The following is an 11,721-nucleotide window of genomic DNA, read 5'->3' as shown; positions in this document are numbered from 1 at the left end:
TAACCTCAGATCCTACCACCCCTCAGTTCTTTCCCAGGTCATCACCCTTCCTCTCTCCTGCCTTTATATCTTGAACCAATTCAACTCTACACTATCCTCTTCTCTTAATTCTTTGACCCCTTATTTGATTGTCAATATTGCCCTGCCAAGCATCATCCTTGGAAAACTCCCAATATTCTCTGCCTTTGCTTCTATTCAAATGCTCCTGAATGATGCTTGAAAACATAATTAAACTGTGCCAACTAGCATACTGAAAACTTTTGTTGCATAATCCCAGCTGGATCCCTACCCTGTCAAGGCAATTATTTTAAGCCTCCCTAATCGATTCAATATCATCCTCACCATAGCAATTTTTCCAAACCTTTTCATCCTTTCTCAGACCTCTCATGGCATCCTTCCCTGCACCCTCTCAGTTGAGAACCTTCCATCACACATCACTGAAATTTGAGGTCATTTGTCAAGAACTCCCCCTTTCCTCTTCATCCCATATCACTCAGATTTCTTCCCCTACTATCTCCACCTTCACCCTTGCCTCACTTGAAGAGGTAGCCTTTCTGCTTGCCAAGGAAACTCCTCTAATCTTCAGTCTCTCCTCTCTACTGGCTGCTACCCTGCTGCCTACAAATAGGCCCATGTCTCCTCCCCACTGTCCAAAAGATTTTACTTGATGCATCCATCCCTAATAGCTGCCATCCCGTGTCTCCCCTCCCTTTTGTAGCTAAATACTTTGAGAAGGCCATCTACGATTGTTGACTCCCCTTCCTTTCTTCTCACTTTCTTCTTAACTCTCTGTGGTCTGACCTCATTAGATACCACATGAGACAGGGGTGAAGATGGAGATAGTACAGGAAGAAATTAGTTCCCCTTAATGCAAGCGCCTTCTCTTCAGAGATTACCTTTAAACTAGCCTGTCTGTGCATTGTTGTTTGCATGTAGCATTGCCTTTTAGATAGTATGTTTCTTGAGGGCAAGAACTTTTTTTTACCTTTATTTGTATCCCCTTTAGCACAGTGACTGTCACATAGTAGTCACTTAATAAATGATTGTTGACTTGACATGCTTTTTGACCTAAAGATCTTGGTATCTGAAGCTGAGAAGGCCTTGCCAGATATTTGAAAAGTTTAAGTATATGGCAACTCTCTTTGCTGTGGCAAAAAAAAACAACTGGAAATTGCAGAGATGCTAATAAATGTGGAAAAGGCTGAACAAATTGCAGTATATGATTGTGATGAAACCCTATTGGAATAATAAGTGATGAACTCAATGATCTTAGAAAAACATGTAAAGACTCGCATGACATAACGAAAAGTGAAATGATCAGAAACAAGAGTTATACATATTATATATATATATATATATAGTTATATATATATTGTATACAGCAACAATATTGTTTTAAGAATGATGTTGACATGGGCCCTGGAGTCAGGAGGACCTGAGTTCAAATCCAGCCTCAGACACTTAACACAAAACTATCTGTGTGACCTTGGGCAAGTCACTTAACCCCAATTGCCCTACCTTCCCCCTCCAAAAAGCAAAAAAAAAAAAAAAGAATGATGTTGAGTGGATAAGTCATTTTGGCCATTATAAATACCCAAACTTTGGCCATGTAACCTTGAGCAAGTTACTTAACCCCAATTGCTTTAAAAAGTAAATAAATAAATGAATGAACGAATAAATAAATACCAAAATTAACTATAAAGGACATATGAAGAAAGATGCTGTCTGCATCCAGGGAAAGAACTGATAAATGGAAGCATGTATAGAATAATTTTATGTATGTGTGTATATTTGTGCCTAATGGTAGTCATCTTTAAGGTAAGGAGGAGGGAAGAAAAAAAGGGGTAAAAAGAAGGAAAAGAAATTTACATGATAATTTTATCATATATTTAAAAGGAATAGCAAGTTGTACATAAGAAAATTTCAGTTTCGTGTACAATCATCTTTTTTGTTATGCCATAAAATGGAAATGCTTATTTTATTCCACACATTAAAAATAAAAGAAAAAAGTCTAGGTGGTCAAGATTCTGAGGAATAAGTCAAAAAAATCTGAGAGGAAAATATAAGATTAGCACGAGCAGTGTGCTAATATCACAAAAAGGCATCCAAAATCCTCTTGCATACTAAGTGTGAGTTGTCCCTCAATGAGGATACCTTGAAACATCTATGTAATTTCCCTTGGCCCTGCCTGTTCCCTGTCTATGTGCCCCTCACCACAGGTTTTTCTTATGTGCCTGCCCATTTACACACCCTAACTATATGTATTCCCTTCTTCCATATATGTGCTCTGGATACATGATCTTTCCCTATATATGTATCTTTCCAAGTGTGTTCTTTAAACACACATAGTCTTCCCATGATGCTATGCATATTTGTGGGAGAATGTGCATCAGGTTTATGGAAAAACTTTTCACTGCTATTTTTCTTATTATGCCATTACATCAATGTCTTTGAATCAAATGTGATCTCTGACTGGTTATTTCATTTAAACATATTGGTGGGATATTGTGAACTATGGTTTAGGGGATATAGACCCACACAGTACCTTGAGTGTGAGGTGACTATCTCCTGGGGCATCCACTCTACAAATTGGGAGGTGGCCCCAGATGCTATATGTTCATAAAAAAGATTTTCTAGTACTTATCAAAAGGAAGGTTAAAAAGTTTAGAGGCTGAAAGACTAGTTAGAAGACTAATATAGTATAGATGTGGGTAGTAACAAGCAAATGTTTTAGGTTGTAATATAGCAACTAAGTTTAATGAAATCTTTGACTTTGAAATCGTTTTCATCTGAAATAAATGTTCTTAGGCCAGCCAGTAGCACCATTTCCTTTTATTTTCCCACTAGTACCTTCTTGGCAAAAACAGAGGACTAGAATATATCTGTAAAGTGAGTTTTCTTTTTACTGGATTTTCCATAAGACTGTAAACATATTGTAAGAAATTGAGCATTATTCCCAGTATGCCTTAACCATGTGTCTGGGGGAAGAAGGCATAATTATGCTTCTGAAAGAGGAACATAAGTCCTTGAGCTTTCTTTTAGCATGTGTTTGGGGTGAGGGGGTGGGGGACAGGTCTAATAAATCCATCTATTTTCAGTATTTTCCATCACTTCAGTAGTTGGGTAATGGAAACAACTTATATAATACGTGTGCTCTCCAGCTACACGCCAAAAGCAATTGTTCACCTCCATTTCCCCCTTATTAGTTCCTACCCTAAGTGAAATGTCCAAATGAAGTTTCAGAATGATTTTGTCTTCAACTTGAAACTGAATTGCAATCAAGATTTTCGCATAAATCATGTGATTTAAAAAAGAAAGATAAAGTTGAGAAGACCAGTCTTTCCACAGACTCTTAGAAAGGGAACAAGAAACAATTCTTAACGGCCACAATCTGCTGTGATGCAAGCATTTCCTGAGACAGTATGTGTTTATTTCACTCACTCCTTTCTTCCTGTATATATGTCTAGAATCTCAGAATCCCAATCTTATCTGAGACCTCAGAGACCATACAGTCCAGCCCATACATGGCCAAGAATCCCTGCCCTACGTGCCAGAAATTAGGTGATGCAACATCTGGAGAGCTGAATTTGAGGTGAGTTCTTACTAACTGTGTGATCCAAGGCAAGTTGCTTAGCTTTTGTCTGCCTCATTTTCCTCATCTGTAAAATGGAATAATAGCACCTACCTTTCAGAATTGCTAGGAGAGTAAAATAAGAATATTTGTATAGTCCTTTACAAATCTTAAAGCACCTGAAAAATACTAGTGGCTTTTTTTATTCCTACAAGGAACCAGCTCTTAACTTAGGACCTGGAACATTGTAGATACTATTATTAATTATTATTACTATTGTTAATTGTTATTTTATCAATATTTATTAATTATTATAATTACATAATATTAATAAATACTTGTTAACTTGGCCTGGCTATCTAGTCTCTGCTTGAAGAAAATACAGTGATGAAGAGCCCCTTACTTCCCATGAACCCATTTGACTTTTGGATAGTTCTAATTATTAAGAAGGTATTTTTCCCCTTCAAGCAATCAAAATTGTCTCAACAATTTCTACTTATTGCTCCTTATTCTGCCCTCTGGGGCAAATCCCCATTTTCCTTCCCTTAATCCTCATAACTCACAGATTCTATTTCTCATTCCCACCCTCCTAGTCATTGTTCTTTTGTCGATACCCTTTCTAAATTATGGCACCTAGGGGCAGCGAGGTCGTGCACTGAATAGTGCACCAGCCCTGGAGTCAGGAAGACCTGATTTCAAATCCGGCCTCAAACACTTACTAGATGTGTGACCTTGGATAAGTCACTTAACCCCAATTGCCCTGCCTTCCTCCCTCCAAAAAGAAAGCAAAAAAACAAATAAATTATGGCACCCAGAAAAGAGTATAATTGCTTCTACTATGTTCTGACCAGAACAGGGAAGAGCATTCTGGACACTATACTTCTATTAATGATATCTTATATTGTGCAGTTATTTGTTAAAGCAAGTACAATAATTAAAATCGATCCCTACTAAATTTAAAATTAATTTCATTCAAAGAACATTTGTTAAGCACCTAGTATGTCCCAAAAACTGCACCATATGCTACTAAAAGAAAGACAGAAAACAGTCCTTCCCCTCAAAAATCTTACATTCTATAGCACGAGGGATAACTTTTCATCTTATTTGATTTGCCCCAACCTTCTAACCTATCAAGTTTTTAGTGGATCGTCCTTTTTTCATCCACCGTCTTAGCCAACCCACCCAACTTTAAATCATAAGGTTTTTTAAAGCTTAGATCTCCCCATCTCATCCAGGCTGGAAGTACAAGAATTACTTATGGGCTTGATCCAGTTACTGACTAGCACAGGAATTTGATCTGCTCCAATTCCAACCTGGATTGGTTTATTCCTTCTTAGGCAACCTAAGGATCCCCCACTCCCAGAAGCTCATCATACTGATGTTAAATGCAGTGTGGATACACAATCATCATAGCCCAATGCAGTTCAGAACTCCCAAGCTCAAGAAGGCTACCAGTCTCAGTCTCTCCAGTAAATGTGATTACAGACATACAGCAACATGTTTGGGCATATGCAAATTTGATAAATATCTATACCTACATCTACATTGTCAATAAAAAATGTTGAGTATAAGAGTACCAAGGACAGCACCATAAAGCACTTTATACAGAGCACTCTCTAGTTTAACATTGATCTATCATTAATCACTAGTCTTTAAGTCTCTTTATTTAAACTATTATCAGTTCACTTGATTCTACTATCATTGAAACAATATCTCTGCATCAAAGAACTTATAAAAATGACTTACTGAAATCCAGATATTGTTGACATTCCCCTAATCTACCCAACTAGCAATCTATCAGAAATATAAGTGATTTTTGTCTGGTATGCCCCCTTTTTTTAATAAATCTAAAGGAAGGAAGGAAACAAATATTTATTGAGCACATTACTATGTACCAGCGCTGTACTAAAAGGTTTACAAATCTTTATCTGATTTTATCTTTACAATGGCCCTGGTAGGGAGGTGCTATTATTATAATCATTTCACAGTTCAGGAAACTGAGGCAGACAGAAGTGAAATCCCTTATGCAAGGTGATATAATTACGGTTAGGGTCAGTAGTGTTTAATGATCACCACTTCTCTTTCTAACCAATCAATTTAATAAAGCATTTTAGAATTTTGTCAGAAACTGAATTCAAGCTCAATGGTCTATTGATTATAATCTATAGTCTTCCTCTCTTTGAAAGTCTTGCAGCACTTCTGTTGTCTGTGGTTTTTCAAAGAATAGTAACAAAAGCTCTTTAATCACATCTACAAGTTATTTTGATCTCTTGGTATATGTCTTATTGAGGTATGAGGCCTGAGAACTTGAATTCTTTGAAAGGTGTATGTATGTGTGTGTGTGTGTGTGTGTGTGTGTGTGTGTACTTTTAGGATTTCAGAGGTAGAAGAGATCTTGGAGGCTGTCAAGTCAAAATCCCTCATTTCACAGATGAAGAAATTGAGGAATATATTTAGTGATTTGCTTAAGATCACATAGTTAATAATCATCCAAGGTAGAATTTGAGCCTAGGTCTTCCTAGCTCCAAGTGTACTGCCTTCTCTATTATGATATGTGCATGTGTATATAGGTCTATGTGTATATACAGAGTCTTTTGGTCAAAATGGCTTCCTGAACAGATGCAGGCTGTTTATACCTTATACCTGCTCCAGAAAAAAACTTAAATTTGTAATACACCAAATCATGATCAATAGAACCAATGAGAAAATATAGAACTACAGTAAGTAGCTTTTTCCACTCCAAAACTGCCCAAAAAGTCAACCTGAAGCTCCCAGCAATAGGAAAAGATAGCACAATCATCATCATCATTATTAAAAAGGCCTTCTACTGTCAATGAGACCAGAAAAGGACTAAATGCACATGTAGCCTATAGGTCTCCTGTCAGGGGGCAATGAGACAGGAGGGCTAACTTAGAAATCCCCAGGGTGATTGTAAAAACAATATTAGTCCCTTGAAAGTTCTAAGGAGCTGTAGCATCCAGGGGGGCCACAATATCATAATAGAGTACCCCAGGTCTCCCTAACACCTTGTCAAGAGATGCTATAGAAAGCCCTGAAGATTGAGGACTCTTTACCTCAAATATCATTCCTACAATTACTCTATGAGTAGGTCATTGTAGGAACTCAGAGGATCTAGGGAGAGGCCAATATAATCAACCACCTACCCAAGCAAGGGAATGAAACCTGACCCTGGCAAAAAGCCCCAATTAGGGAACTAGAGCTGGAGATATAAATATTCCAAGGAAGACATCAGTATGGAAAATTATTACAAATATGAGGTCCCCCACTTGAGAGGAACCCCTTCTTTTGAAAGTAACAACATGACAATTATATGAAGAAACTTAAAGGAAGAAAAGCACTCTCCACAAGGACTACACAAATACATAGGAGACAGGAAGCAAAAAAAGTTAAATGAAAGTGATAGAGGAAAAAATTTGAAAGGAAATAAGCCTAGTAGAAGAAAAAGTGAAAAATCTTACCCAAAGAATGGATTCCCAGAAAACTAGAATAGATAAAGCAGAAGTCAATGACTCCATGAGGCTCCAGAAAATATAAGAACACAATCCAAAAAAAAAAAAAGTTTAAGGAAAATGTAAGGTATTTTTGGTGTCAAAAGAAAATTGATCTGAAAAACAAGTTGAGGAGAGATAATTTAAGAATCAATAGACTACCAAAAAAACATGATTTTTAAAAATCTATTTACTATATTTCAAGAATAATTATGAGTGAAAATTGCTCAGATCTATTAGAACTAAAGGGCAATGTGAACATCGAAAGAATCCACTGATCACTCCTGAAAGAAACCCCAAAAGGAAAAGTCCCAGAAATACCATAACCAAAATCCAAATCTCCCACATCAAAGAAAAAAAAAAACATAAGAATCCAGTATCAAGTATCAAGGGACTACAATCAGGACTAGACAAAACCTGGAAGCTTCTACTAAAAATGAGAGGAGATCTTGGCATACAATATTCCAAAACACAAAGAAAAAAGAAAAAGAAATTAATGGCTTACTCGAAGAATGACTTATCCTGCAAAACATTATATAATTGTAGTGAGGGGTTGGGGGGGAGGGCAGAGTAATGTACCTTAAATTGAATAGAAACTTTTCAAGAATTTCTATAAAAAGGCAAGATTGTAGAGGAACTTTGAAATGCAAATACAAGAGGCAAGAGAAACCTAAAAAGGTAAATTTATTTGATCAACTTGAAGAGGACATATGATGATGTGTTGCTAATGCTAACTCTACTTCTTTTACAATCAAACTGGTTGTACTTATTGAACTACTATCAGTGATCCTTGATAGGAAATGTAGGACAAGACTTGAGATGAATATTTAGATTTTCATAAAAGAAAAAGAATGGCATCTACAAGCTATAGTCAATGTCTTTTATTTCAATTCCTAGGGAAATTCTAGAACATTTCCTTACAAGAACTGTTATGGAAATATAGAAAAGGAACTGGAGATTACAGAGATATACTGCTGTTTCATCAAACATACTAGAGTAACATTTTTTTAACAGGAATATCAAAAGGAGGTATTGTGGCTATAGATTACCTAAATTTACTAAAACATTTCATGAAGTTACTCTCACTGGTCTTGTAGAAAAGATATGAACTAGACAGTAATACTATAAATTATTTAGATTTAGAACCTATTAAAGAGCCAAAAAGTACTCCTTAATGATGAAATGTTCACTTGGAAGGAGGTCTTCAGTGAAGTGTCCCAGGAATCTGTGAAAGGTGCTATGTTTTTTAACATTTTCTATCAGTGACTTGAATAAAGGCTTAAAAAGTATGCTTTTCAAATTTGCATTACACAGAGACATGAGGAATAGCTAATATGCTGAATGAGTCAGGATTCCATAAGATTTTGACAAGTTGAAATGCTGGTCCAATTTGAATAAGATGAAATTCAATATAACTGGCCGTGTAACCTTGAGCAAGTTACTTAACCCCTATTGCTTTAAAAAAAAAAAAAAAAAGACGAAATTCAATAAATTTAAATTTAATAATATTTAAATTTAAATATGTATTTAAATAAATTTTAAAATAAATAAATTTAAATATAATTTAAATAAATAAATAAATGTAAAGTGTTACAGCCCAATAAGAAGAGATAGGACTGACCCAAGAATCAGAACGACCTAGATAACAGGCCTAGTTCTGAAATGTAGTAATAGTGTGACTGTGGGGTAGTCATTTAAACTCTGAGTTCCCCTGCACAAGTCTCTAAGACAATGAGTTATAGAGGGCTAGTACTGGTGGATAGAATTTCCATACAAGGAGTTTCCTATATTAATAAAATTACAGACTGGGGGAGAAAAACCAAATAAAACCACAATCTGAGTTCAAAAAATAAATTTTTATTCTATTATGTTTGGACATGCTTGTTTTATTTCATAAATTAAAAATAAATAATTTCTTTTAAAGTATCAAGTCAGTCAATACTTTCATAAGGCAACACCTCCAAGAAGCATAAGGGAGACATAAAGAACAGGCTTTAATAATTAGTCATGGAAATTGAAGGATAAACAGAAGAATCATTTGTGAGCGTGCTCATTGCTTTCCACTGGTACTGACACAATAATATCAGACAATAACAAGGACTGTCATCTAACTTGCAATTCACATATATAAACTTTATTTGATCCTTTTGCCTCCGATGAGGCAGGAAGTATGCATATTATCACCCTCATCTTACAGATGAGGAAACTGAGGCTTAGAGAAATGAAGTGACTTGGCCAAGATCACATTACCAATAAGGACAGAGAGGGGATTTAGCCCAAGTCTTCTGTGTCCACTTTCCTCTAGAGCACGTCTGCCTCTTTCTTATCTTTAAGAAATACCAATAATACAATTTTCTTTTCCATGAAAAGAGATACTTGGAGAAAACATAATCTTTCTGTCATTAAACGTAAGTCATTTCCTTCAAGACTTTTGATGTCATTAGCGTCAAACAATAATAGGAATTTCCTCAAGCACAAAACTAGAACCAAATATACACATAGACAGGAATACATTCTAGACACAGAGAGAGGAACTTTTCCCCCAAGAGTATCTATTGGTCTTTCTTGCCCTTACATTTTGTCAATGACTACCTAAGAAATAGAGCCTCTTGGTGCCAGTAACTACTGACAGGAGAAAGAGAGTGAGAGAGTGAGAGAGAGAGAGAGAGAGAGAGAGAGAGAGAGAGAGAGAGAGAGAGAGAGAGAGAGAGAGAGAGAGACCATCAATGTTGTGCAGGATAAGGAAGAGGAAATTGAATCATTTTGAGTCCTGCTATTTTGAAACTTTTAACTCAGTGTGTTTCTGTTTTAGAGAAAACAGTGAAATACCAGGCAGAGATTTCTAGACCTTCCCACCCCAACTCAAAGATCCTACTTTCTTTAGTACTGAACTACTGAAATTGGGCCATCCTCCTTCTCTGGAGAACATTGAAAGAAAAGGGCTTTCTACACCTTTCTTCTCTTGGCACAAAGATAACCTAAAGAAATGGGTAAGTATGAATAACTAGAGGGGAAAGCATTTTATACTGTCAACTTCTTGGGTTTGACCAAAGGGGTAGGTCAAAAGGTCATCCTATAAGTGCAAGCTACTTCAATGGAACAACGTGGAAAATTAAGCAATATAGGAGGGACATTGAAATTCTCATTTGGAAAGATCTAAGTAGTATCAATGAAACAGGTTGGTTCTGTAGAAATAATGCATTCCCAGTAATGAAAGCATCATTACCTGGGCTCTGATCCTGACTTTTCCACTTCTTGCCAGGGTGACCTTAGACAGGATGTTTCGTCTCTCTACGCCTTAATTTCCAGATCTCTGAATTGAGCCAGACGACATATCTGGAACTCTGAGATCTGCTCCACTTCCACGTCCATGGTCCTGTGAGCCCTTATTTGTGATGAGGCAAAATCTCACAGTGGAATAAGCACTGGACTTGGCGTCTGGGGACCCAGGTTCAAATCTAGCTTTTTTACTCATTACATGTGTGAGGTGCTTGGACTCACTGTTAGTCGTTCAGTCGTGTCCTACTCTTTGTGACCCCATGGACCAAACTGTCTATGGCGTTTTCTTAGCAAAGATGCTGGAATGGTTTGCCTGAGTGACTTGTCCCTAGTCACACAGTTAGTGAGTGAGCATCTGAGGCTGCCTTTGAACTCAGCTTTTCCTGCCTCCGGGCCCATGCTCTATCCACTGAACCACCCAGTTGACTCCAATATATGATTCTATGGTAATTATTATATTAACTCCTCTTACTACTTATTCCAACATTGCTAACAGTGTTTGTAGGTGGGGTTTATGCCTTTTATATTGAGAAATCCACTGGAAGAATTTAGCTATTCCTAGAAAGGGCTGGGAATATTATAGATTGATAGATCAACAGCTGTAAAGAAACTCCGACAGAAGTAAGATGTCTTTTTCTGCAGAGAGCGTAGTATTTCATGATGAAACCTCACCCAGTGTCCAGAAGGACTTGGCAGAACTTTGCTTGGTGCCTTGCCAGAGAATTTATTGACAGTCTCCAAAAGGACTGCAAACTTTCTCTTCAACTTCTGAAGGAAGCCTCCAACATTGTCTAAGAGATGTTTATCCTCTGTGACACAGTGTTTTACGGCAAGCAGGCTGCTCCAGTAAGTGGCTGGGGTCTGAGGAGTCCCTAAGACTGGAGATATGGTGACGATTTTGTAGCGTCAGGAAGTGAGATCCTCTGTGTGAATGGTGAATATGCTACCAATAAACTAAGGTGCTGACTATGGGAACCCACATGTTTGCTGACCACAGGATTACAAATGTTGCAAATTCTCCTTAGAGCTCTGTTCAAATTGCTGTGATGTGGAGGTTTCTGGGACCCATGGTGTGGGGTTTGCAAGACAGCAAGTGACCTGACAACTCACAGTGTCTGAGCTTTGGACAAATGGAGAGGAGATTGAAGAGGCTTTAGAAGGTACTGTCAGATACTCTGAAGGGGGCTCTCACATAACAGTAATTATGGTCATCGGTGGACCTGAGGGGAAAACGAAAGACAGAAAGAGAGAAAGAGAGAGACAGAGACAGAGAGACAGAGAAAGAAAGGAAGAAAGAAAGGAAGAAAGGAAGGAAGGAAGAAAGGAAGGAAGAAAGAAAGAAAGAAAGAAAGAAAGAAAGAA

At 37.1% G+C, this 11,721-nt stretch overlaps 1 protein-coding gene across 1 annotated transcript in view; it reads left to right on the top strand.

Annotated features, from left to right (window-relative positions):
• The first annotated feature begins 9,800 nt into the window (after window positions 1–9,800).
• The window catches only part of CSF2RA (colony stimulating factor 2 receptor subunit alpha), a 65,153-nt gene continuing 63,232 nt past the window's right edge, over window positions 9,801–11,721 (top strand). The window contains exon 1 of the mRNA XM_069072896.1: window positions 9,801–10,070. The gene's annotated coding sequence lies outside the window, so the exon portion shown is untranslated. The remainder of the gene's footprint in view (window positions 10,071–11,721) is intronic.

Source organism: Petaurus breviceps, unplaced genomic scaffold (genome assembly GCF_028583685.1).
Source record: "Petaurus breviceps papuanus isolate PSGF00001 unplaced genomic scaffold, PetGlider_PUasm1.0 90849, whole genome shotgun sequence".
Classification (NCBI taxonomy): Eukaryota; Metazoa; Chordata; class Mammalia; order Diprotodontia; family Petauridae; genus Petaurus; species Petaurus breviceps.
Note: the sequence above shows the minus strand (reverse complement) of the source record. Positions and strands in the feature narration are given on the sequence as shown.